The sequence below is a fragment of the Gopherus evgoodei genome, unplaced genomic scaffold (assembly GCF_007399415.2).
Source record: "Gopherus evgoodei ecotype Sinaloan lineage unplaced genomic scaffold, rGopEvg1_v1.p scaffold_37_arrow_ctg1, whole genome shotgun sequence".
In the NCBI taxonomy this organism is placed as follows: Eukaryota; Metazoa; Chordata; order Testudines; family Testudinidae; genus Gopherus; species Gopherus evgoodei.
The window spans coordinates 178621-203810 of NW_022060049.1; the positions used below are offsets into that span (position 1 = coordinate 178621).

At 50.3% G+C, this 25190-nt stretch overlaps 1 pseudogene; it reads right to left on the reverse strand.

The window, feature by feature from the left end:
• Nucleotides 1-785: 785 nt before the first annotated feature.
• LOC115642027 lies at nucleotides 786-24003 on the reverse strand (annotated as a pseudogene).
• Nucleotides 24004-25190: the final 1187 nt, after the last annotated feature.

Genomic DNA, 25190 nt, shown 5'->3' on the forward strand with positions numbered 1-25190 from the left:
ACTTTGAAACAGGGATCACAGCACCCCTTAACCTTTGTTTTAAGAAGCTCCTTGTGTCTCAACATAAGGCAGGTTTCCCCTCCATTTAATCATTCTCACGGCAACTCTCTGCCCCCCCAATTTTTCACCTTCCTTCTCGAATTGTGGGCACTAGACCTAGCACTGGCATTCCAGCAGCTGTCGCCCCCCCGTCCCTCCCAGACACAGCAATAAAATAATCTCTCCACTGCTGCTTGGGATGCCCGTTTATCCATCGACTACATGCCACCTCCCCATTTCAGCACCGACACTCGTCCCTTTGGGCTTTCAACTCCAGGCGAGTTCAGGTACCGTTTATGGCAGTTACCGAGCCCCCACAAGCCCCATCCCTGAACTCCTTGGGCCTCCGGGGAGAGGAACAGCTCCCAGCTCATCACAGCAACAACAACTGTCCCCTAGAGCCGAACAGCCCACATGCCAGTCTGATTTTTTTTTAAACTTTATTGGTAATTGTTTCAAATATGTTCACAACAAAGCACACTGTTAAAGAGGAAGTGGAGGCTCGGGGCGAGGAGGTTGTTTTGTTTTTCTCCAGTGAAACAAGAGTTGTTGGAGGACACAGACGTGTTTCCCAGGGCGGGGTGGATGATATCCTCACCCTCTAGATGGGACTCTCAGGCTTCTTTGTGGAAAAGGGGGATTTGTGGGGGGAGACCTAGCCACAGGGCTATATAGATATAATTTATCTATGAAACCAAAATCCAACCCCCTCCCCGCATGTGCCCTTCTTGGGGGTGCTGCTGGTCCTAGAACTCAGCAAACTCCATGGCGCACTCCTCAGTGGTTGAGACCCGGATCTCCTCCTCCTCATAGTCGTCAAAGTTACACGTGTCACCAGGGCCTTTGCACTTTGGTACAAAGGGAGCTTCCACCTGCAAAGGGAGGGGAGGGGAAGGTTGGGGACCCCCAGCACTCTTAAGCAATACAGGATCAGGCCCCTTAGCAACCAGATGAGGGATGCAGAATCAGCACCTCCTCAAGCCCTCTTTTATCTGCCCAGAGCTCCCTCCTCTCACTTTGCAATCAGGGAAGGGGAGGGGGTCATGAGCCCCTTGGACCCCCCACTTGCATCATCAGTAGGGTTTTAATCAGGACCTTCAGCACAGCCCTCTTCCACCTGAGCTAGAGGAATGTCATTAGCTGGCAGCAGCAGTAGTAGGCTATTATCCTCAGGGGGTGAGGACAGGACCATGCTTTTGCCACCATGTTACAAACAGGTGACTGAGGGCTCCCTACTTTAAACCAATGCTGGGTGAGCATATCTCCCCATAGTGGTTGGACCCAGCCATCAAACCCTGCTACAGAGTCCAAGTAATCAATGCGCTCCTAGAGGCCTGGGCACTGATGATCCCAGGTTCAATTCCTGCTACAGAGGCTGCACACATGTGAAAGTTACCCAGGCTCTCTTCTGCCCGCAGCCACCCACCACTGCCCTCCTACCTTCCTCTGGTAGATGGCGATCCAGTCGGTGGTAGCAAACCATTTGTGGTTCTTAATGTCATTGACCCCGTTCTTGAGGTTGCCAAAGCGTTTGGTGAGGTCCACCTGCAGCAGATTCCGGAGCAGGTCCTTCAGGTCCAAGCTGAAGTGAGACGGGAACCGGACCTGGGGTGTGGAGGAGGGACAGAGGTCTGGCTTTTACTTGCCCTGCCCTTGTGGCTAGATTCATAGATACATCTAATACTGTACAGCCCTTAGCACAGAGGCATCCTGGGCTACGCCTGGCTGCTGAGGCACTATTGTAATACATCTAGTAATGTACAGCCCTTAGCACAGGGGGTCCTAGGCTATGTCTGGGGCGCCTAGGCACTACCATAATACATCTAATATGTACATCACCTAGCACAATGGGGTCCTGATCCATGACTGGGGCTTCTGGCACTATCGTAATACACCTAATAATAAGTAACAAGCCCTTTAAAAACACTCCAGGACAATGAGTGGATGAGAAATGGGGGCGCTACTGAGGACTGACACAAAGGAGCTGAAATGGTTAATTAGCAGCTACCCCCCAGCTCTTATTGAGCATTTTTCCTCCACAGATCTCAAAGCAGGGCTGCCGCATCACTATCTTCATTTTACATAATGGGAAACTTAGGCACAGAGAGACATGACTTGCCCAAGTGACTCAGCAGGTAGGAGAATCAAGAACAGAACCCAGGCCTGTTGAGTTCCCCACTAGGTTTAAAGCTGACCGTGTCCAACACGAGTGCTTGGAGATCCTTGGCAAAAAGGCGTTGGGGTGGGCAGAGGAATATTATGGGCTCTTGGTTACTATGGTGATAAGTGCTCTACCAGAGCCTGGAGATGACTGATGTGTTTAAGGAATGTTTAGTCTTGCAACGTAGCAGGGTTGTGGAGGGCTTTGCAACTCACAACAGTGTCTAAGAAAACTGTTCCAGAAGCCCCCATGAGACGGGAAATAGGGTTACGTGGTGAGGGAGGGTCCATGTGTGGGGGACACAATTGGAGCAATGTTCATGCATTGGAGAACAGGGGTACGTTGCAAGGGAGGGTCTATATGTTGGGGTGCAGGGGGAATGGGGTACATGACAGTAAGGATGCCCATGTATTGTGGATTGGGGGAGCATGGGAGGGCATGAGCATGTCAGGGGCACAGCATGTGAGCATCACTCTGATCAGACGCTGAGACTTGGCATCCCTCTTTAGCTGGGGAACCTCCTCCACCCCAAAAATAAAAATCGCACAAGCGTCCCCTCCCCCAGCCAAAATACCTTGCCAGAAACAATCTTCTCGTAGATCTGAATGGGCTGGTCTGCGAAGAATGGGGGGTAACCAGCCGCCATCTCGTAGATGAGGACGCCAAGGGCCCACCAGTCCACAGCCTTGTTATAACCCTGTCTGTGGAAAGCAGGCCCCAAGGTTACGCACCGAACATTTGGGGGGTGGGAGGAACCACCTGGTGGACAGAGATCAGCTATAGATCAGGCAGCAGACAGGCCCTTCCCAGCTCACCTTTCTGAGGATGATTTCAGGGGCCAGGTATTCCGGGGTCCCACACAGAGTCCAGGTTCGGCCTTTCACCCGCTTGTCAAAACCAAAATCCATCACCTGGACCCAAAACACAGAGAGTGGAGAAGCTGGATCAGTCTGGAGGCTGTGACAGCAGGAGGGGAATGGGGGGAGCAGATGATTGATGTATTCTGGCCGTGTTACATTTCTGAGGGTGTCTTGGCTTTGGGAAGGGGATGGCAGCAGAGAGAGACTTGGGCAGGGAGGAGATCACTGCAGGGAGCCAGGAGCCAGCGCTGGGATGGGGAAGGGAAGAGGAGGGGCAACCTCACCTCTATGTAGCCCTGCTAGTCTAGCAGGAGATTCTCAGGTCTCGGTAGATGAGATCCAGCGAGTGCAGATACTCAAAGGTCAAGACAATCTGAGCAGCATAGAATTGGGCATGAGGTTCACTGCAATGAGGTGGGAGGAGAACGTGGGCCTCCTGGGCCAGATCTGCCCTCTCTCAGCGAGCCCAGCACCTTCGGCCCCCTGCCGCCCCCACCTTCACCTTCCTTATAGATCCCTGACTCCATCTACCCTGGCAACCCCAGGCAAGATGTGCCAACTCTTCTAGCCCTGGTGGCGCCATCCAGTGGTGTAGCCAGGTGGAGGGAACAGGGGGAGCAATAAATAAAAAGGCGCCACCCACTGCGGTGCTTTTACTCACCTGGAGGCGCTCCAGCTCCTCGGCAGCAGACCCTTCACTCGCTCCAGGTGTCCCGCCACCGAAATGCCACCGAAGATCCGGAGCGAGTGAAGGTCCCGTCACCGAAGACCCGGAGCGCCCTTGGGTGAGTAAAATAAAAGCGCCGCAGCGGCTGGTGCCTTTTTTTTTTAACGCTCCCCAGGTGAGTATGAAGGCACCAGGAAATTGACAAGGCGCCACTTGTGCTCAGTGGGGGAGTGGCTACTCCCCCGGCTCCCCTCCTAGCTACGCTACTGGCCCCATCTGGCTAGCCAGACCAGTAGCCCTAGAACACACATCCCACCCATCATTGCTAGACTCCTGACTCCATCCAGCCTGGCAACCCAGGGCAAGCCCCTCCCAGACCAGCATCTCTCCCCTAGCCCCAACACTCACACACCCATGGACCCCCAGCTCCATCCCCCCTGGCCCCATCTAGCCCTGGCATCCCTGGCCACTGACTGTGGCTAGTGCTGGCAGAAGACCTCAGCAGCCCTCCCCATGGGGAATCCCTTCCTCACCAGCTGGGGATCAGGTCATGCCCTGCAGCATTAGGATCAAAGCCAGCGTCGCTGCAGATGCTGCTAATGCATAAAAGGTCTAGTTCTCTACTGAACTAAATCACAAATTTACAGGGGTGGAAACTGTGGCACAGAGTGATTCTCCCCCCTTCCCACAAGGAGTGAATGGCAGAGGCAGGAATAGGATGCAGAAGTCCCGACTCCCAGGCCCTCTGCTCTAAGGGCTAGATCCAACTGTCTTGCCTGAGCCAGGGATACATCCCAGGAGTCTAACCATCACCCAGCTGTAACCACTAGGGACACTGGCCCCAACATTGGCTCCTGTGGCAATGCTCACCTGAACCTCCCGATCCGCTGTAGGTGGGAAAACATCTCCCCGCCCGGGATGTATTCCATTACCATGTACAGATTGGAGTTATCCTAGAAGGGAATATACTCACTAATGAGAGGGCACAAGCTTTAATTGCTTGGAGTATTTAGTGCTAGAGCCCTAGAAAATCCAACTCCTCCCCACATCTCTGGTCTAGGGGCAGGGACAGGCAGGCCCAAGAGGGATTTCCCAGCTGCGACGTCTATGATCAACGGGGAAACCCAACCTGCCGCCAGGTCGGACACCCCAAAGGAGCAGAAGTAGGAAGTGAAACTTCTCAAAAGCAGAGTGTGAAATTGACCAGGCTGGCTTCATCCTCCCTCATGGCTGCAAAGTCAAAGAGCAGCCTCCAAACTAACCATGCTGAGTCCAACAAAGCCATTCCACTAGGGAGACCCTACCCGGCTCAGTGGTGAGAACATGAGCACTAAGCACCCACACACACGCCAGCGGAGACAACTGCCCCTGCCCTCAAGCCCAGGGTCTATTTCCAGCTAGCCCTGGAGAGAGGGTCCAGGCGGGGCATGGGCTGAGCTGTACGGTCGGAGGCCTCTTTCTGCAGCCAGATTAGGAGAGCAGGAGCCAAGAAGCAGAACGTCACATCCTCACATTCCATGTAAATGATTTCAGAACAGTGTAATACCAGGCTGGCAAGAAGGCTCCTGCCCTAATAGTGCCCAGCATCACCCGGCACAGAAACAGATCTTAGGATGCTCCAAGGAATCACTTAGCAGCAGTGTGGGTGTGAAATCTCTACTTCTTGATTGTTTTCCTTTGCTGGTCCCCACTTCTCTATTGTTTATCTGTCTGGGTCTTTGATTGTTTCCATTACATAACTAATTCTGCCAGGTGCACATCAACACAGGTCATGGTGTACGACTGGGTGTATGACTGTTTCACACTCTGCTCCAATTGGTCAGAGAATTATTTTGCAACATGTCTGTACAGTGATTGGCTCAGGTAGAGCTAAGCTGGACTCAAGTTTCACTACATAAACTGGGGTCCAAAAGGAAGTTCTGGGGAACTAGCTCCAGGGCACAGCCCAGCATCAGCACTGCCAGACCCCAGCACCCTGCCAATGACTCCAGCTTCTGCATGGTGTCCCAGGACGACCGGATCCCGACTGGCTAGCAGGAAAAGTTCATCTGCCTTATTGGGAACGATGGGCATTGTGTCAGTAGCGTCTATATTCTGTTCTGAATGAAGTGATGAAGTGGGGGTTTTTTTTGTTTTTTTCAATGGTTTGCATGCAGAGGGGGTGGGACACAGTTTCCCTCGGGGTTACTGATTTAACGAGGTGAGGGGAGAGGGAGTTTGTTGTTACAGAGGACCGGGGATGGAATTCGGGACCCCGGCCAATGGCCTAGAGAATGGATGCCCCCTAGCGACTAGTGACCTGGTGACCAGGAGGCCCAGCTCGGGAGTCACAGCTGGTTCTGGCCAGTGGGAAGACAATGGGCTGTGAAGAGAGGACCCTGGTGACCTGAACAGGTGGTTCCAGCCAGAGGCAGAAGAGAGGAGAGGCGGCCCAGGTGACCCTATTTACCTGGAGAGAAGACAAATGAGAGGCGAGGCTTGGGGGAGGTGATATCATCTGCCCAGCTGGGAAGCAGGGGGGCTTTGGGCTGGAGAGAGAGAGCAGGGAGAGCCCACCTGGATGTGCTGTGCTGAGGAAGGCCAGGCCTGAAGGCCCTGAGAGTTTCCTATGCTGTGTTCAGATGCTCCTGTTTTACGCTGGCAGAGAGTATCTCCAGTCTAGAGAACAGCATTGCATTATTCCCTCTGGGAGTGGGGGCCCCAAGAAAACAACTCTGCCAGCACTGCTTGCTACTAACATGCCCATCACCCCTAGCCTCCAGGCTCCCGCAGGGGCTGAGATTTATCCTGCAGCCTCCTCTGAGCTGACAACTCTTCATTGCTACAATCCACTAACCTCAGGCTGACAGAAGAGGAGACAGGTCTCCCTTCAGAGCCAGCCCCTCTTTAATCAGGCCAGCCACAGGGGATGCTGTGAGGCTCAAAGGCAGAACTATCTTTGCTCTCCCCCCTTCACACAGGGTGTAGCTCGCAGGCCCCAAAATCCAGGTTCAGAGAAGAGGGTCCAAGCGCCATTGCTGGGGCGTGAATTTTAGCTTTCACAGAAACTCCCATCAGGAGAAAATGATCCCATGTGGTGGTTTCAAAGTCTCCACAAAGCCAACTGTGTGTGAAGTTAGGACTTCCTCTGAGACTCCCCTGCAAGCCAGGCCTCATGCTCTAGGGCAGGGGTCAGCAACCTTTCAGAAGTGCTGTGCCGAGTCTTCATTTATTCATTCTAATTTAAGGTTTTGTGTGCCAGCAATACATTTTAATGTTTTCAGAAGGTCTCTTTCGATAAGTCTATAAAATATAACTAAAGTATTGCTGTATGTAAAGTAAATAAGGTTTTTAAAATTTTTAAGAAGCTTCATTTAAAATTAAATTAAAATGCAGAGTCCCTCAGACTGGTGGCCAAGACCTGGGCAGTGTGAGTGCCACTGAAAGTCAGCTCAAGTGCCGCCTTCAGCACCCATGCCATAGGTTGCCTACCCCTGCCTTACGGTCAGCGCAAGGGAGCTGAAAACAAACTGAGTAGGAATGAAAGCAAAACTGACCGGGGGGGAGGTAACAATTTCAAAACCTGGAGTCAAAAGCACAGCAGAAGAGACTGAAAAAGTGTGTGGCAGGGCAGAGGTAAAACCCCTTGACTGCCCTGCTAAAATGCTGGCTAAGCCCTGACTTCGGGCAGAGAGGCCGGGGCAGAGGTGCAAAGCAGCCAGCAGGGAGCCCAGCTGCGGGCCCTAATGAGGGCTGGCTCACTGCAATAGACTGAGCTAAGCAGTGACAGCTGGGCTGAAGGCTGGGAGGGATATAAAAGCCCTGAACCAAACTCAGTCAGGAGGCTAACCTGGGAGGGGACAGACGGTCACAGTACTGTCTCCTCACCACAGGAAGGGTGCCTCAAGGGCCAACAGGCCCTGGAAAGGGGATAACTGTTGGGGGTAAAGGGGACTTCATGGTGGCACTGTAAAATAAAGCACAAGGGTGAAACACCAGAAGAAAGTGTAAGGACCAGCCTTGGCACAGGGTGAGAAGGCAGAAACCTGTGCGGACACTGTGCCAAAGGGGAATGATCCAAGCTGATTTTTCTTAGCTCCAAACCTGATCCCAGACCTCAGGCCAGGAATGTTTGTTCTCAGGATAGAAGAGATGCAGACTGTGCCCATCCACCTTTCAGCACAGCTTTGGTTTTAAATAGGAAACGAATCAAGGGAGTTGTGGGAGTCAGGGAGGAGACACAGCCCAGGGCCTGTCTGGCAAGTAAAGGACACCCACCTTGAAAGAATACTCTAGTTTGATGAGTAATGGAAAGTTGATGGCCTGGAGGATCCGTTTCTCATTGAGGGTGTGCTCAATTTGTTTGAGGTTCACTACCTGGGAGAGAAAAGGAAATAGCAACATCAGATCTTCCTCTGCTGGCGCAGCACCCCGTGTGCCTCCCGCACACTCCCCTCTCCTGCATCCCCGTGCAGGATTCAGCTCCAAATCCCTCCCCCGCTCTGGGGATTCAACGGCCCCAGGCCAGATTTCCATGGCAGCCCCCAGCGTCTCACCTTCTGTTTCTCCAGGACCTTCATGGCATAATAATTCCCAGTCTCCTTGTGTTTCACCAGCAATACCCTCCCAAATGAGCCTGTGCCCAGGGTCTTGATTCGCTCAAACTGATCCAAACTGGCTGTGTTCTGGAAGGGGGAAAACAAATCTGATGGAAGGGCAGACTGGTCCTGGGGGCATCAGGAAGGAACCTGCCTGGGACAGTAGGATTTGCACTGCAAGACTGGAGGGGTCTTTAATGACCATGAGGGGGTCAGAGCTTTGGTTTTTATAGCTCACCAGAAAGGCAGCCCCTCCAGTATCAGCACTGATTCTGAGGGGAGAGTGCCCCCTACTGAGTCCCCCACTCTCTGCAGCACAGCACCCCCTACCACCGCACTGGGGTTGTTCTTGAGAACATTGATATGAAGAATTGGCCCTGTCAACACTGGTTCTCCACTTGGGAGGTACTCCCTTCTCTTCCTGTGTCATTATATAATGCCTGCATCTGTAACTTTCACTTCATGCATCTGAAGTGAAGTTTTTATTACCCACAAAAGCTTATGCCCAAATAAATCTGTTAAGTCTTTAAGGTGCCACTGGACGCCATGTTGTTTTTGTGGATACAGACTAACATGGCTACTTCCGATAATTGATAGGAAGAAGTATTTCACATTTCACCACCAAAGGAAACCACTGCCTTTAGAATGAGACACTGACAAGGGATTCCCTGCTCCTTGGGCAGAACCAAACTCCAGTTCCAGACAGGTGACCCGCCCAGCTCCATTAGGTGGGAGCTGGTGGGTTAGAGGTGGGGGAGTGGCTGGGAGTCAGGACTGCTGGGTTCTATCCCTCAGTCTGTGAGGAGAGGGAGTGAAGTGTAGTGGTCAGAGGACAGGAGACTAGGAGTCAAAAGATCGCTTCCTAGTTCCACCACCAACTTCCTATATCCTTGACCAAGTCCCTTTCTCCTCTGGACCTCAGTTTCCCCATCTGTGCCATGGCGTTAATGACACAGGGTGTGTGGGAGGACTAGCAAAGTGACAGTGCTGCAGAGGGACCAGCAGCTCTGCCTCAGGAATTATCCAGAACCACCCCAGGGGGGATTTCCAGTGGGGACAGACCCAGGGTTGACCCCAAAAGCTTCTCTGGCACCTCCAAACTGAGGCACTGCACCCAAGCACAGGGCAGCAAATGGAGGCCCTTTGAACATGGTCTCTGTTAGCACAACCCCCCTGGGAGCCAATCTGGGGCTGGGCTGGATGACCACGCTGGAGCCTTGGGAGGAGGATGGGGGAAGAGGAGAGAGGCTGGATCAGGAGAAGTCCCACATGCTTAGTGTCCCGCTCCCCCAGCAGAGAGGAGTTGAACCTACAGAGTTCTTGGCCCTCCAGTTACCAGAGGGCAGATTGGGGGATTGGGGCGGGGGGGAAGAAGAGTGTTCAGTCCCGCTCCTCAGGAACAAAAATAACCCCAGACCCTCACTGGAGGCTGTTTGGCAAGGGGGCTCAGTGATGGGGAAAGAGATCCAGGGGGTGATTGCAGAGTAATCAGGCTGGGGCTCAAGAGGCCTTGCTTCTGGGGTGGGGGGAGGGGGAGATCTGAGATGGGGACACAGTACCTGGGAGGGGTTCTCCCATTTCTTCAGGAAGTCTTCTTTGGCTTTGGCTAGGAACTCCTTCACTGTAAGGGAAACAGAAAGGGAGCAGCGTAAGGAGTCAGGAGGAGTGGGACACCCAGCCTGGTGGACAGAGCTCTGCTTTCAGCCCCCCCGAACCCTGCTCACCCAAGAGGCATGCAGTCAAAAAATGGGGTAGGTATTTTAAGCATATCAGTAGGATGGCAGTGTCTGATTGACCACAAAGGGCGGCTCAGCTGGGGATTAACTAGAGAGAGGTCCATGCTGGGGCTCTCCTGCAACACCCTCACCCCCGGGGCCTGCCCCTGGACACACCGAACAGCGCCATCAGGGAGGGCTAATGCAGGCCCCAGTGCCTACCAAAGGGGGGGCACTTGTGCCTCAACACCCCTCCCCCGCTAAACATGCCACTCAGGGGTGCCTGTTCCACATCCCGCAACACACAACCGGCACCTCACAAGGAGACACTCATACAACCCTCCAGTCAAATGACATTAAGAGGTGTGGATCATGTTGCCCTAATGGGAGGATACGAGATCTACTACTGCTGCCAGAAAAATGGGTGAAGGAGGAGGAGTTTTCCCCTTAGCTCAAAGAGCAGATGCCTGGGTGTAGCCTTCTCTCAACCATGCAGACAGCATCCATCAATGACACGCCCAGTCCACACACACACACACACACACGCAGACAGCATGCATCAATGACACGCCCAGTACACACACACACACACACACACACACACACACACACACACACACAGAAAGCAGTCGTGAAAGTCACAAAACCCAGTTGCCCACAAAATAACCAGCTGCAGCCTCCACAGCATCAGCCTGGGAACAGCAAGTGCCCTGCTCTCTGGCACCCAACCAGGGGATCCTTCCTTCGCCAGCCGGGCTGTCCTTGCTGCCAGATCCCAGAACCATGGGAGGGGGGATGTGGATTGGAGCAATCTGCAGCATCTGGAGGGATATTTGGTACCGAAAGCCCCTTGTATCTTCGCTGCCTCTCGCTGCTCCCGATAGGGACAAGTCCCGCAGCTCTTAATAGTGCAAGAGATGCCCACGGGATTTGAATGGCTGCAGCAGCGAGGCCAAGCACAGAGCAGCAGCAGGGGGTGGCTTTGAACCCAGAGCTCACCCCTCCCCCACCATCATAGGCAAGTCTCCCCCACACCAATGGTATATAAAGTTAATTCCCTCCCCTGGGGATCACTGGTGCTCAGATGCCAGGGAGGGGACAAGCTAAAAGCCTAGATCCAGATCTGGGTGCTGTGGTTCTTGGGGTCATGGATGCACAATGCAGGAGTTAACTTCCTACTGCCTCACTCTCACCACTGCAACCCAGTCCCTTCCCAGGAGCCCTAGCTCCCAGCCCCCACTTGAATCACTAAATAGCAACACTTCTGTGGAAACCTGGCACCACCACACTCCAGTCCTGTCCCTGTCCGAAGGAAATGGCTGAGAAATAGGCCAGGCGAGGGCCCGAAATGCACCAGCGAAGCAGGACAATATCCTACAGGTGGGACTGATTCACTGCCAGAGGGAAAGAGACCAAGATTACGGGGGTTCCCCTGATCCCACAGGATAGGACAGGGCAGCCCTGAAATGGTTCTGGGGATCAGCTATTTCCTGGCTACTACCCCCGCCCATACCCCTTCACCCTTTTGTCCCCACAGCCCTTGCATGGACACAGGACAGATAAGACAATTTCCTGCACTATCCTGGCCAGACCTTACAGAACTAAGTTTAAGTAGCTTAGGAGTTCATTGCATTACAAAGGCAGGCGGTTATATTTTATTGTGGGGCTGTATGCGACATCTACAACAGAAACCCAGGAAAGGGTTATGGGCTTTGAGGGACCATGTGAAACTATGGGGCCTTTTAAAGTTAAGTAAGTTTCCCAGGAAATCTCTAGGAAGAGGGGTGTGCAAATGTAACACCTCTGGTTATGCAAAACCTCAGCTGCTGGAAGCTGCTCCCCAAGGAGAAACCCACTGCCTGTAAGTTACCTGGCTGGAAGCGGGATGATCTTTGGAAAGCTTATTAGCAGGTGTGTTGGTTCTTTGCTGGGTTTTAAGAGGGTTTCCCTGCAATGCTTTTACCTTAAGACTCCATGTGCTTGCTAACAGCTGTGTGGTACCTTATACCCGTGGGAGGCTGGGCTGTTTGTAGCCTCTGAGGAAGGAGGGCAAAGCAGGCCAGCTGAGGGGGTCTGACTTGCTGGGGAACTCACAGTGTAGGCAGGGAGCTGTGCAGCCTGGAAATCCCCCGGGCAGGGAGGAGAGAGACTCAGGTCTCCGCCCAAGAGAGGTGATGACTGGGAGCCAGAAGCCTAAGTGGCTTCCCTGGCTGGACCATGAGGGGCAAATACAGGTGCAGTTGTCCTGACCTGCGACACCCCCACCCCCACTGTTCTTCCCTGGCAGCATCCACCCAGCTCAATGCCTTGGGAGAGGAGATCAGCCATTCTGCCTTCTTCTGGCGGTTAAGGAAGACTCATGAGGCTCTGCTAATCAATCACATGAACTGGGGGCAGCCCCAGGCAGCGATGGAGCAATCGTCTCTGCACCACCAGCCTCTAGTTTACTTGGCCCAACACCAATAATTTGTTTCCTTTTTGGGCCTGTCTCACCTTAGAGCTTCGTTCTTTCTCTTCAAGACCCTGGGCCCAGGAACCCTAGAGCCGAAAGCTCTGGGATGGGGATTGTGGCTGACAGCCCCACTCCTTCAGTCCCATGGCACTTTCTACCCCCCAGGTGAAGCTCGTCTGTGAGAGAGATGACAGAGATTCTTTGGGGGCCCGTCCAAGACGGTGGAACTGCCTGCCACAGGATCGAAGGATCATCGTGAACTTCCCCCTCTCCTGCTCCCAGTGCTACGTGCCCTCCCCTGACCAGCCTTCTCCACTATAAACACAGCACAGCACAGGCCTATAAAAACAGACCCTGCCCTGCCACCACAGGGTACGAGTGACGGAAGTGACCCATATCCTACGGGGCAGAACAGGGCCCAGGGCAGGGGAATAACCAGCACCCCCTGGAGGGGAAAGACCCTGTGTCCTCATATGTGTCCCATTCCCCATCCCGCCACGACCTTCACCTCCACCCCAGCTCACCTCCGGCCTCTATCTTGCTGGCTCAGCCTGTGGCCTCCTCTGCACTCGGCCTACGGCTCCTCAGCAGGGCCAATCCACCTGGGCCCTGTGCCTGCCACTGCAGGGGGCGAGGGAGGCACTCGCTCTCAGCCAGGGTCCCCGGCACTCTGCCAAGCGTGGGGCAGATTGACCCCACCAGGGAGCCGTAGCTGGGGACAAGGGTGGGGGCCACCCAGGATCTGAGCCCTCTGGGACTCCATAGATGGGCGTGGGCAGGCCAGGGGAGCCAATGGGGGGTGGGGTAAGGGCTTGGCCCCATGAGGGCTGGAGGGCCCAGGGCAGGGGATGTGCCCCAGCACAGGACTGGGAGGACGATAGATCTAAAGCAGAGGAAAATCAGAGCGATACGAGGACGCAAGCAGACACTCCTTGGAAGCCACGCAAACCTCACGGGCTGCACTGCTGGGCAGGGGCAGCATGTGACATTAAAAAATCCTTTCCCCTCCCCTCCAGACAGTGTGTTTGTGTTTGTCCTACCTACGGTTGGGGCATTGCTGTCAGAGAGATGGCAGCAGCAATCTCATGTAATGCAGGTTCGCTGCTCTCTGCCTCAGGAAGATCGGTGCCAGGCTGGCATTCTTCCCCTGCCTTTCAAACAAACTCTCTCCAAGAACCGAGTGTTTCATCCAGGCCGGGCGATTTCTCTCTCTAGCATCCACCTACCCCTCAAGTTTTATTTAACGAGATCTTTTGCGTCATAGAGGGAGGCAGGTGCAATGGTTAGAACGCTAGCCTGAGACTTGGGACATTCTGGCTTAATTCCCTGCTCTGCCCCAGACTAACCTTGGGCAAGTCACTTAGTCTGTGCCTCAAATTTTCCCATGCTACAGAGGGGGATGATAGTACTACCTTGCCTCACCGGGAGGGCTTGGAGGATAAATATATTACCAGTTGTGAAGCGCTCAGATACTATAATAACCGGAGCCAGATACAGACCTTAGACAGAAAGATAATGCACTTCCTTATGGTCCATACGTTTTTATCCCCTCATTTCTTGTTCGACAGCATTAAAGAAAAAGCAGCTCAGCAGCTTTTAGTCATTTTAAAATCCTTAATTTTATCTCCCTATCCATCAATGAGACTTAATGCACCTTTGCTACTTACCTATTTTACTCCTGAGGTCTGCAAAAGCCCCGTTTTCCCTTAACCCTTTTTGTGATTTTCTGCTCCGGCTGCCTCTCCAGAGATCTTCTCAACCTTTCCTCATTGCCCAAGAGTCAGAGTTGAACCCTGACGTGATTCCATTCTGCCTCTCTGAAATACCCACCACAATTCAACTGGGATTTCTTCATCTTCACTTCCTGTCCTAAATTCCTAGGCCCACTCCCTCCCATCCCCCGTTATACTGTAACTGCTACAGGGGACGCAGGTCAGCAGTTCACAGTGAGGAAACAAGAGGGTGCAGGGGGAAGGTGCAGTGCAGGCAAAGGGGAGGGGTTGCTGGTTTGATCCCTCCTGGGACTCACTCAGGCCTGTCCCAAGAGATCAGAGGCTCTGGTGGCTCAGTTTGCCCAATGCCAGCAATCACCTCAAGGCTCACACAGACTCTGATTCATCCCAACAGAGCCAGAGTAGGGTGGGCAGCCATTTACATACTAATCCCACACCACATCCAGGGGGCAGATTGTCCAATTGCCACCCCAGGCAGAGCGACTCCCAGATCAGTCGCACCCTCAGGCAGCTAAAAGGAAGGAGACTAGCACCCACTGCCCTTGCACTGTTGCTCAATGAAAGCATCTTTGATGTATGCCCAATATGTCCCAGTTTGCCCAGCTGAAAGCAACTGATCCAAGATGTGGAGAGCTTAGATCAGGGGTAGGCAACCTATGGCACGCGTGCCAAATGTGGCACACAAGCTGATTTTCAGCGGCACTCACGCTGCCTGGGTCCTGGCCACTGGTCCAGGGAGCTCTGAATTTTAATTTAATTTTAAATGGAGCTTCTTAAACATTTTAAAAACCTTATTTACTTTACATACAACAATAGTTTAGTTATATATTATAGACTTATAGAAAGAGACCTTCTAAAGAGGTTAAAATGTATTACTGGCACGCGAAACCTTAAATTAGAGTGAATAAATGAAGACTCGGCACACCACGTCTGAAAGGTCGCCGACTCATGGCTTAGATACTACTCAGGGCTGGTCTTCACTGCACAGTTAACTCAGATGCAGCCCTTAACTTGAGTCGTCTCCAATCTACCAACAAGTTGGCTGGCCTGAGATAAACTATGGGCTACAGCGTGAGACAACTGCTCTGGAGTGCAGACACAGGCCAACCTCCCTCGAGTGCCACTAGTCCTCCAATGGCTTCCCACGATTCCCCTCTCCCCTCCAGGTGGCCAGAGAGAATGGACGAGCTCTCCCACAAGTCACTGGGAAAATCGATCCAGCGGCTCAGTTTACTGCAGCTCTACGAGCCACAGGAGGTGCTCCCAGGAGTCCTAACAACACACACGAGCGGGGATGCAGAAGCTCGTGTGCTCGTCTGCAGTGGGGCCGCTCACACTTGAGCTCGGCCAAATGAACGCTGTCACAGACACAGTCCCTCGACGGATCTGATCCAAACCACCCTCCCCATCCTGCCAGCACACAGTCGAGCTGCCAACCTGGCAGGTTTTCCATTACATATAGATGCCCCATCGAGACCTGTGGACGGTCCCCATTTAATCCTCCTCACACCCCAGCCTCTTTCAACATGCATCAAGCCCTGCAAGGATTGCAGACCAGCTCCCCTCGAGGTCCCCAAGGCCTCCCAAAATGTTCCTCAAATATGCCTAGAACACTCTTCACTAGGAAAGAAGCTTCCCTCACACTCCCTGCCCAATCATTAACGAAAGGCTCAGATGATCCTAGAAATTAGAGTCACTTTGAGCCAGATCTGAGCTCCTGAGATCTCCAGCTGATGTTTATACTGTTGCTTATGACCTATAAAGCCCTCCATGGCCTGGAACCAGCCTTCCTGTGTGGTCTTCCTCCACTCCATACTGCCCCAGCTGCCGGCAGTAGTGTACCGAAGCTATCAGGAAGGGGGTGGCTAGCAGGGAGTTCTCTTCTACATCACCAAGACTGTGGCACATGCTCCCCACGCCCACTCCAGTGACCATCTGGAAAAGTGAGAGACACCCCCTCACCCCCAGATTAGAGTGTCTGGGGAATGGGGAGGCCACCTCTGAGGTACAAGAAATGGGACACTCGGTATGACCCTGTGGAAGAAGGGAAAGAATTGACAAGGATTTGTAGGGGATCTTAATGCATGTCAGTCTGTTAGCAAGAGTTAGGCCAGCTGTAACCCTAATGACGTGAGATTTGTAGAAGTGAGGATAGTGTGAGGCGAGCAGAAAAGAACTGTGTGAGAAGTTATTACGACCTTGCACTGATAATCAAATACGTAGACTGGCTCCCAGAAGTGAGGAAAATAAGATAGCAGGATAGCCTATGTATAAACAAAATGCGGCTGTTGCTCATTATTGTCTGTATTATTGCTTGTTATTGTCTGTAACAAAGGTATAAATGCTTGCTGTAATTGTTTATGTGTTGAGAGACCTGTCCGGGACTGGGGCGACCCAGTGTCCTAGGGCACTCCCTCCCTCTATTGCAATTGCTGGAGTTAGAATAAAGTATTTGATTTTGCTGCACCCAAACGAAAAGCGAGAACTGAGTTTTTCTCTGACAATTTGGGGGCTCGTCCGGGATGGCAACGCCTACTGAGACACAGGCAGCTGCTGCGGATCGTTCCCCTTCGAACCCCATGGCACCACAAGAGACCTTTTGAAATCTCTATTGGGGTGTTGTCGGAGGACTGTCCGTGGGGCCTTCTGTCTCTGTTGGGCTCACGCCATCTGAACTTATTGACTGTGCAGCAAGATCAGATGCAAAGTGATATTGGGGAAAGGCCCCAATAAGGTTAGTTTATAGCAGTACTGGGAAACTGCTGGGTTGGCCAACAAGATAATGCATAGTGAAATGCATTAGGTATGCACCAGTGCTGAGGGGTTTTTACCGCCTCAAGAGGGGTTGCTATACCGCCTCATGGTATTGGGTCCGGACATAAGGTACATATGCATCGTGGTATTTGTAAATAAGGGCTTGGTGTGTGTGTGTATACACTGGGGTGAGTGACTGTTACCAGAAGACACCCAGAGTATCCTGTAAAGCGAAAGCTTGTGACCAGGACTACTCTAACGCAAGCCCGGTAACTAGTGGATCTTTAGGAAGTCTGACCCATGGTGGGCTGACTCAGACTGGCATCATCCAGTGAGGAAGCTACCTGGGTCTAGGAGCGTGTAAACCCATTTTCCCTCCCCCTTTCCTTTCCATGTGGGCTATTGACAGTCTGATCATTTCACTGGATGCAATCAGAGTAAGCGGCGCCGTCTCTCAGAGACTAGCCGACGCTGTTTGCTGAAGGGAGATGTAGGAGGGTCGTGGCCATCCTCGTTAGCCTCTCCTGTGTGAGTACCCTGTAGGAAGAGACCCTTAGTTTATGTGCCGCTAGCGTGGACAGGGCATCCCCCCATGTGTGTGTGACTGGAAAATGGGTAGGGGACAGTCTAAGTATTCCAGCTCACCCCCTAAGGGTACCCTATCTTATTTCATGTATGTACATTATGGTCCAACAACCTGCAGGTATTTAGACAATTGGAATCTTTACATGCGTTAAAAATTCATCTAAACAATGCCCACTAGAAGGTACCTTCAATCTAGATAAGATCATACATCTAAGAGGAGCTTTTAATCACCAAAAAGTCTCTGACAGTGTGAGCAATTTGTCTATTGAGGAAAGGAACGGGTTAATTTGAAATTCAGCTTGGCCCAGAGATAAAGAGAAAGTTGCTCTGTGTTCAAGGTCAAGAATCAATGCAGACTATGCTAAGCATGAAAGAAAACCTGCTTTTGGCCTCAGTTGGCTGTGAAAAAAAAATATATATAGAAAGAGGCAAACCAAAGGCAATACAAGTTACAGAACTGAGATTACATTTGCAAAGCTTAACTGTCCAGTGAGGTCCAACAGTGTGCCTTTGTGACCCCGGAGCCGGTGTGGCTTGGTGACACCGAAGAAGCCACAGGCAGTCGACCTGGACTGGAATCTCTGAAAGAGATGCTGCAGGAGATTCCAGGGTGTAAAAGAACAGCCCTCCCAAAAACGAAAGCATGTTGGAAATTCTGGACAAGCTGTATACAGGATAATCTCCCGTCCACCTCTCTCCCTTCTCTGAACATTATACACAGACGTGGCCAGTCTGGACATGTGTGAGTATGAAAATGGCTTAGGGCTTTGGGCATTAATGTTTTTCCTGAGTGATGTGGGAGCATTCCCAATACTCTCCATTGTTGTTTTATTATTTTATTAATGAAGCTTTAAAATTCAGTCATATGGTGTGTTTTCTTTATCTTCCCCCTACCATCCTGTAGTGTCAGCCTGATCACCTGACACGAGGGATAGATTGGTAACAGAAATTTGTCACAGTTTGGTGAGCAACTGAGAAGAGGAGAGCCCTGCAGAATTTACACCATCTATTTGTTTTACCCTTGTTATTTTTATGTTTGCTTTGCTTGATATTGTTGATGTTATATGTTGAGAATTGCATGATTAAAGGAGTGCCCACTCTCAGCCACAGTAAGTCTGAGAACTGGAGAGGGGTTTAGCATTCCTCTCTCCACGGTGGTTGACCGGGAAGTGTGGCAGGTGGATCTACCCCAGTTGTAGCAGGACTCGGCAACAGAGAAGTTGGAGAAAAGGGAAGAGATGTGTACTTGATAACTAGAATTGAGCAATTAAGAGCATAGATCATGAACCAGGCAGCAACTTAAACCTACGCCCAGGGCAAGTTGCAGGCCTTGAGACAGGACTTCCAAGTAGAAAAGGAAGCCCTGGCTAAGCAAGTACCGGTCCTTCAGGGACTTGTCAAAATGTAACCATTTGTGCTCAGCATACACCATAACAGCAGTGTGTTTGCCACAAGAGGAAATTGAATAGTTAAATGCCAGTGGGCCATGCGTTTCTGCTCAGGTGGCAAGCCTCATGAGGGAGGACTCGGGTAGTCTTGTGAGTAAGAATGTTTAAGGGAAGAGACCAGGAAGGGTGGGGGCTAATTGAGAAGCCCATCCTCCTAGCCAAACTGGTAGTGGAACAAGTTGGTGCCCATGGAAGGGACGGTTCAGCAAGAAAAGCAGGATCGGTCCCAAGCAAGCAGACAACAGACAGAGAGATTGGAAACAAGTTAGAAAATTTTGAGGGCATAGTGGAAGGAAGGAGTAAGTAAGTATAAGCATGGTGATTTCAAATACCCAGGACAATACTTGAAATGGTGATTTGAGTTGATAAAAGTGGCTGTTGGGAGATAAGCAAGTGATTTAAGGAAGAAGTGAGAAGTTAACTCTGTAGTTGCTGGAGGGAACAGCAGTTGAACTTTGTAAAAATGCTAAAAAGGAAAGTTCTCGGTGTCTTTAAAATGTTTGTAAATAAATTCAGGCAAAGAAATTATTAGATCGCAATTATTTGGCTATGAACCATTTAGTTGAATTAGCTAAAGAATGTATACAGTGCTATGTAATTGAAATCCTATTAGGCTCTAAGGGGCACTATAAGAAGTGCTTTTCTTTCAGTGTTTGAAAGCAGAAGTTAGTAGTAAAAAGCCATCAAAATTCTGGTAACGTTAATTATGTCCCTGTTAAGGTAAGAATCTTTAAGCTGTGAATAGCTTTGGATCCAGAAGCAAGCCAGAAAGCATCTGTATTAATGCAAGTTATCTAACTGATAAGGTAGAAGCCACTGAAACCTGGACTGCCTATGAAACAAATACAATAAAATATGGGGTAATTCCTCTGTTTTGCCTGAAATCAACAAGGGTATTTGTATATTTTAAGCGATGATTGACTGCCCAGAAGGGGTAGATCTCTGTTTTTTTCTGTCTTTCAGATAATCAGAGGAAACTGATGCCAGCTAAACAGCATTCAATGTATCATGCATTTACTGGCACAATAGGAATTATGTTTTGTGTTCTATGTCCTGTCTTGTGGTGTTTGTCTCGTGGCCAGAATAGTTGTGTTTAATATTTTCATAGTATAGTCTAGTTTAAAATCAAACAGAAGGGTTAAATTAAAATGCAGATACTTGTTTTATTCAACTTTGGAATACAAAGTGTTTGGATAAATCAGGAAAATGTGATATACTAAAGTCTAATACATTTCCTTAAGTAAGAAAAAGAAACTTCATTGACCAAATCATAATTGAAAATTGTAATTAAAATTTGCATACCAACAGTCTTTGGAAGCAAGGACATGAAAAATTAACCAACTCCCCATATTGTACATGGGATCCTTCTGGCTACCTCAGATTTCTAGCCAGAGGGCTGGGGATGGTGGGAAGCTATTGGACACCAGAGGTTGTATTGAGTGAACTCCTCAAAGTGGGTGTGCTTGTCCTAGCTTGTTGCTCCAAAGCTCTGTAATAAAGTTATTTTAGTGGAAGGGTATATGTGGCATACATTGAATAATAAGACTAATGTACTGTATAACGGCAATATTTATGTGTTCATGGTTGGGAAAAAGGTGTATGAGTGAAGAGTGGAAGTTTCCTTTGTAGGTTAAAAGAAGCCAAGAAGGGAAGAAGGAAAAAGAACAGAATGAATTAACTGGGAAAAAATAGCTAGCATGTTCAGTCTAAAGATAAGACACTGGCCCCATTCAAGGACACTGCTCACAGCTAAGACTTAGCTGACAACCAAGAAAAAGGGGGGGCTTGAATGTGCCCAAGCAGCTATGAGACCTGCAAAACACTGCCAGGCACTGATGAAATGTGTTAGGTTTCTTTTCTCACACGTAAAGAAGCGCTATCCAAAGACCCTAGCAACCCTGCCACTCGTTGGAACCAGGAAACTGGATCTATGTAAAGGTCTGTTGCCGGCACGAAGTGCCAGAGGCCAAGCAACAGCGGTTCGTGGCCCAGTGTGCTTGGCTCGAATAAACACACCAGGGTGGAGAAGCAAAACACAAGTTTATTTGAGCTCAAATAAGGTGCAAGGGAGAATACAAGCTCAAATCCTGCACACCACACGCAGGCGGGGCACTAGTATTTATACCTCCCCTCTTGTATCTTTCTTTCTGTGCTATTCATTGTGTGAGCTACTTTCTCAGGCATAATGGCCTTGGCTTACAACAGCTGCATTTTACCTATCTTATCTAGCATAAGCGGTACTAACTGGTCTTGCTGACTACGGCCTTATTGTTGGCAGTCAGTACGTAATGCAGGTGGTTACAATCAGCACATTAGTACAGAAGGTTACATAAGTTTAGTGAGGCTAACAGAAAAACTTTTAATCATGGAGGTACTTTGGTTCACATAGGCCTAGAGCAAGAAGATTTTTACTTAGTGATACCAACAACTCCCTCCTTTGAGAATACTTAACAAACTTTTGGCTGAGTTTTTTTATATTTAGAGGATAACATGTGATTAAATATAATAATGTCAGGGCCCTTCATGAGGGGGTACATAGGGGTTTTTGGGGAACAGGAGGTACAAATTTTATGAATAAATGCTTTACAGCAAGTAAGCAAAAGAAGAGTAACTAAACACAATACCGTACTAATGAGCAGGAGGCGAATTAGCCCTGTTCCCACCCATTCAAGATTGGGCAGCCAACTAAAGATGGTATTAAATAGGGAGAGAGCCTGTTTCAGGGCCTTCCACTGATTGAAAGCCTGCTCAGGGGATAAAATATGCTTATTGATGTTCTCTGCATGTTTTGGGACATATGTACAGCATTATTTTTTAATAAGGGCACACACTTTGCCCTGTGAAGCCAGAACATCATTTAAAGCTTGGCGGTTTTGTAGGGCCAGCAGTTGGAGCTGATAAAGCTCAGAACTGATGCTTTTCTCTATGGCCAGAGTGTCACTGGCAAACTGGGTAAGGAACACAGAGAGCCTCCGGTAAAGTTGGGCTAGTCGTCCCATCCCATATGATGGAAGGAATATCATTCCAAACCTATTTCCCTGACTGATAGGCTTGATGGTGGCGTATAGGGACTGCTGATACCTGGGGCGACCTGAAGGGGCCTGGGCTAAGATGCGGAGGGGAGGAGCAAGATAGCCTAAATAACAGCTTCTATACCAGCCATGAGGAAGCCATTTATAGGCACTATTACCACAGACCCAGAATGATTTACCATAGCTAACCTTTTTATTGTTACCTTTTTGGTTCCATAGGGTGGCATTTGTGGAGAGAGAAAAGGTTGCACTGCCGGTCTGCCAACCGGTGGCATTCAGTAGAGGGACAGTAAAATTTATACCAGGACCAACGTAGAATTTACATGTACTATTGCCTGCAAACCAGGTCTGGTTACTTGTACTGGTTTGCTGAAAGCATATGAGACCAGCGGGTGGAGAGCGCAAACAAATAGGCTGGGGCTTAAGAGTGCTATTATAATGATGAGTTCAAGAGCCATTGTGTAAACCATAAGGGGCCTTTCTGGTACAATTGAGTCATAACTTTTCATTGTCAGAGGTGCTGTTTTTAGCTACCAACCACCTTTGACAGAAGTCTGACCAGTTTTGGGGAACAACTCTTCAGGGTAACCCAGCAGTGTGATGTGGGGTCTGGGCACAAATTCAGCAGTTGGAGAAATTAAACTTGCAGGCAAAAGCAATTTTTAGGGCTTCAAAGGTGTTAACAGTGAAATTTTTAGGAGGGTTGGGACCCCAACCGGCGTGCAGTTGGGCTATTCCAATAGGGAGGAACATGGCCCAAAGGAGCCACAGGGGGCCTAAAATTCTAGGTCACCGAAACCCCAAAAAATAAGAAGGACAACAAGAAGACATATGAGAAGCAAAAGAAAACATACCGCTAGGCGGGGCCATTCTTGGGAGGACAGACACAACCAATTTTCAGGGTCCTCCCGGGGAAGAAAATTAGGGTGCCCAAAGGGGAAACACTGCATTTAACACTTAACACTGACGAGGGTGGAAATAATATTGGGGCTCTCCACGGACCTGTACCCAAGTGGGACCGAGTCCCACAGGAGGAAAGGAGGGTGATAAGAACCCGTGAACCCTTTGGTTGGGGCCCCCGTGTACAAGGACGTGCACTACCCACCGATGTTGCAGGGGGCAGTAGTATGGCCAACTAATAGGAGGGATGTGAGACCCTACAGGAGGGCTTTTACCCATACAGGGGCCTAAGAGGCTGAAGAGGGTTGGGTTTGGCCCTTATGTCGTTTAAACAACAGTTTCAGTTCAAGATTAGTATTGTTTGAATTACTGGTGGGCTGAAGAGTCCACTGGTCTGTTGACGATGGAGTGGGTACTGTCTTCAGACAGGAGTGATGAATTCAAGTCTTGTGCCCCTTAAACTTGGCCGCCATGTGGGAAACCAGCAGGACTGTGTATGGTCCCTTTCACCGTTCCTGCAGGGGTTTGTCCTTCCAGGTACGCATAAGCATGGAGTTACCTGGCTGCAAGGAGTGGACAGGAGCATCCAATGGGGAAGGCTGTAAATTTTTGGTATACCTGTGAAGAGAAGAGAGAACAGCAGACAAAGAGCACATATACTGTGATAAAAACCCACATTCTATTTTCCACTTCCCTGCCAGAACCGGTGTACAATTTATAGGCCATGCCCTTTTAAATACAATTTCGAAGGGATTAAGTCTTAATTTACCCTTAGGGAGAGCCCGGATACGGAGCAGGGCAAGGGGCAAAGCATTAGGCCATCGGAGAGAAGCCTTCTGGCAGAGCTTTGAGAGGTGTCGCTTAAGGGTTTGATTTGTACGCTCCACCACACCACTGGCTTGCGGTTGCCATGGGGTGTGGAGCTTTCAAGGAATTTGCAGGGCATCCGATATATGTTGAATGATTTTTGATATGAAGTGCGTTCCGTTGTTCAATTCCATCCACTGGGGGAGCCCAAAGCGGGGGATGATTTTTTAGACGAATTTAAGGGCTACTGGTTTTGCTGTGCAGTTACGGCATGGGTAGGCTTTGGGCCATCCGCTGAACCAGTTCACCAAGACGAGGAGGTATTTGAACCCTTGGGTTTGGGGAAGCTCAGTATAATCTATTTGCCACACCAGTCCCGGGCCTGGGGTGGGTTCCAATGTAGCTGGTGGAACTGAGAGTCCTGGTCGAGGGTTGTTCTTTTGGCAGACTAAGAATTTGGCTTGTATCTGGGAGGCCAGTGGTCGAAGTCCAGAAGTTAGGAAATATTTACCCATCAGCTGGGTAAGGGCCTCCCTGCCAGCATGAGTAGTTTGATGTAATCTTTGCAGTACCAGCTGGATCAGGCTTTTTGGCAGGAGGATCTTTCCCTCTGCGGAATGGAGCCACCCCTCCTTTTCTGGGAGACCGAGCCTGCTAGCCAGCTGCTTTTCTTTACAGGAGTACTGAGGAGTCGCAAGCTCCCCTATTGAAGGAATGAGGGCATGCATATGGGTGTTTTCAGTTGTCAGTAGGTTTAAGGTGGTGGCACGCTTGGCTTTCCTGTTCGGTCGAGCGTTGCCCCTGGCTATGTCTTGATTTTCCTTTTGATGAGCCTTGCAGTGTATCACTGCTATCTCCGTGGGGAGCTGTACAGCTTTTAGGAGCTGGAGAATCTGAGACCCATGCTTGACCGGAGAGCCTTGAGCCGTTAGCATTCCCCTCTGCTTCCACAGACCTGCATGAGCATGTAGCACTTTAAATGCATATCTGGAATTAGTAAAAATGTTCACTTTTTTTTCTTTTGACACCTCAAGTGCACGAGTTAGAGCTATTAATTCAGTCAGCTGGGCTGATGTCCCGGCAGGCAGGCTCTCTGCTTTTACTGTCTCATGAAGAGTTACAACAGCATAACCCGCCCCCCTTTGTTTATTAACAACAGCACTGCTGCCATTAGTGTACCATTTATAATTTGCATTTGGAAGTGGCTGATATTTTAAGTCTGAATGGCTGGAATACTGGGCATTTATAACATTTAAACAGTCGTGTTCCTGTTTTTCTGTTTTAGGCAACAGGGTGGCTGGGTTAAGGGAAGGGCAGGGCTGCAGGGTAACTTCGGGGGTTTTTAGGAGCTTAGCCTGGTACCGAGCTAGCCTGGGTGAGCCAAAAACCACCCTTGGCATCCAGCAAAGCCCAAACCATATGGGGAGTATACACTTGTACAACACCCCCCAGCATTAACT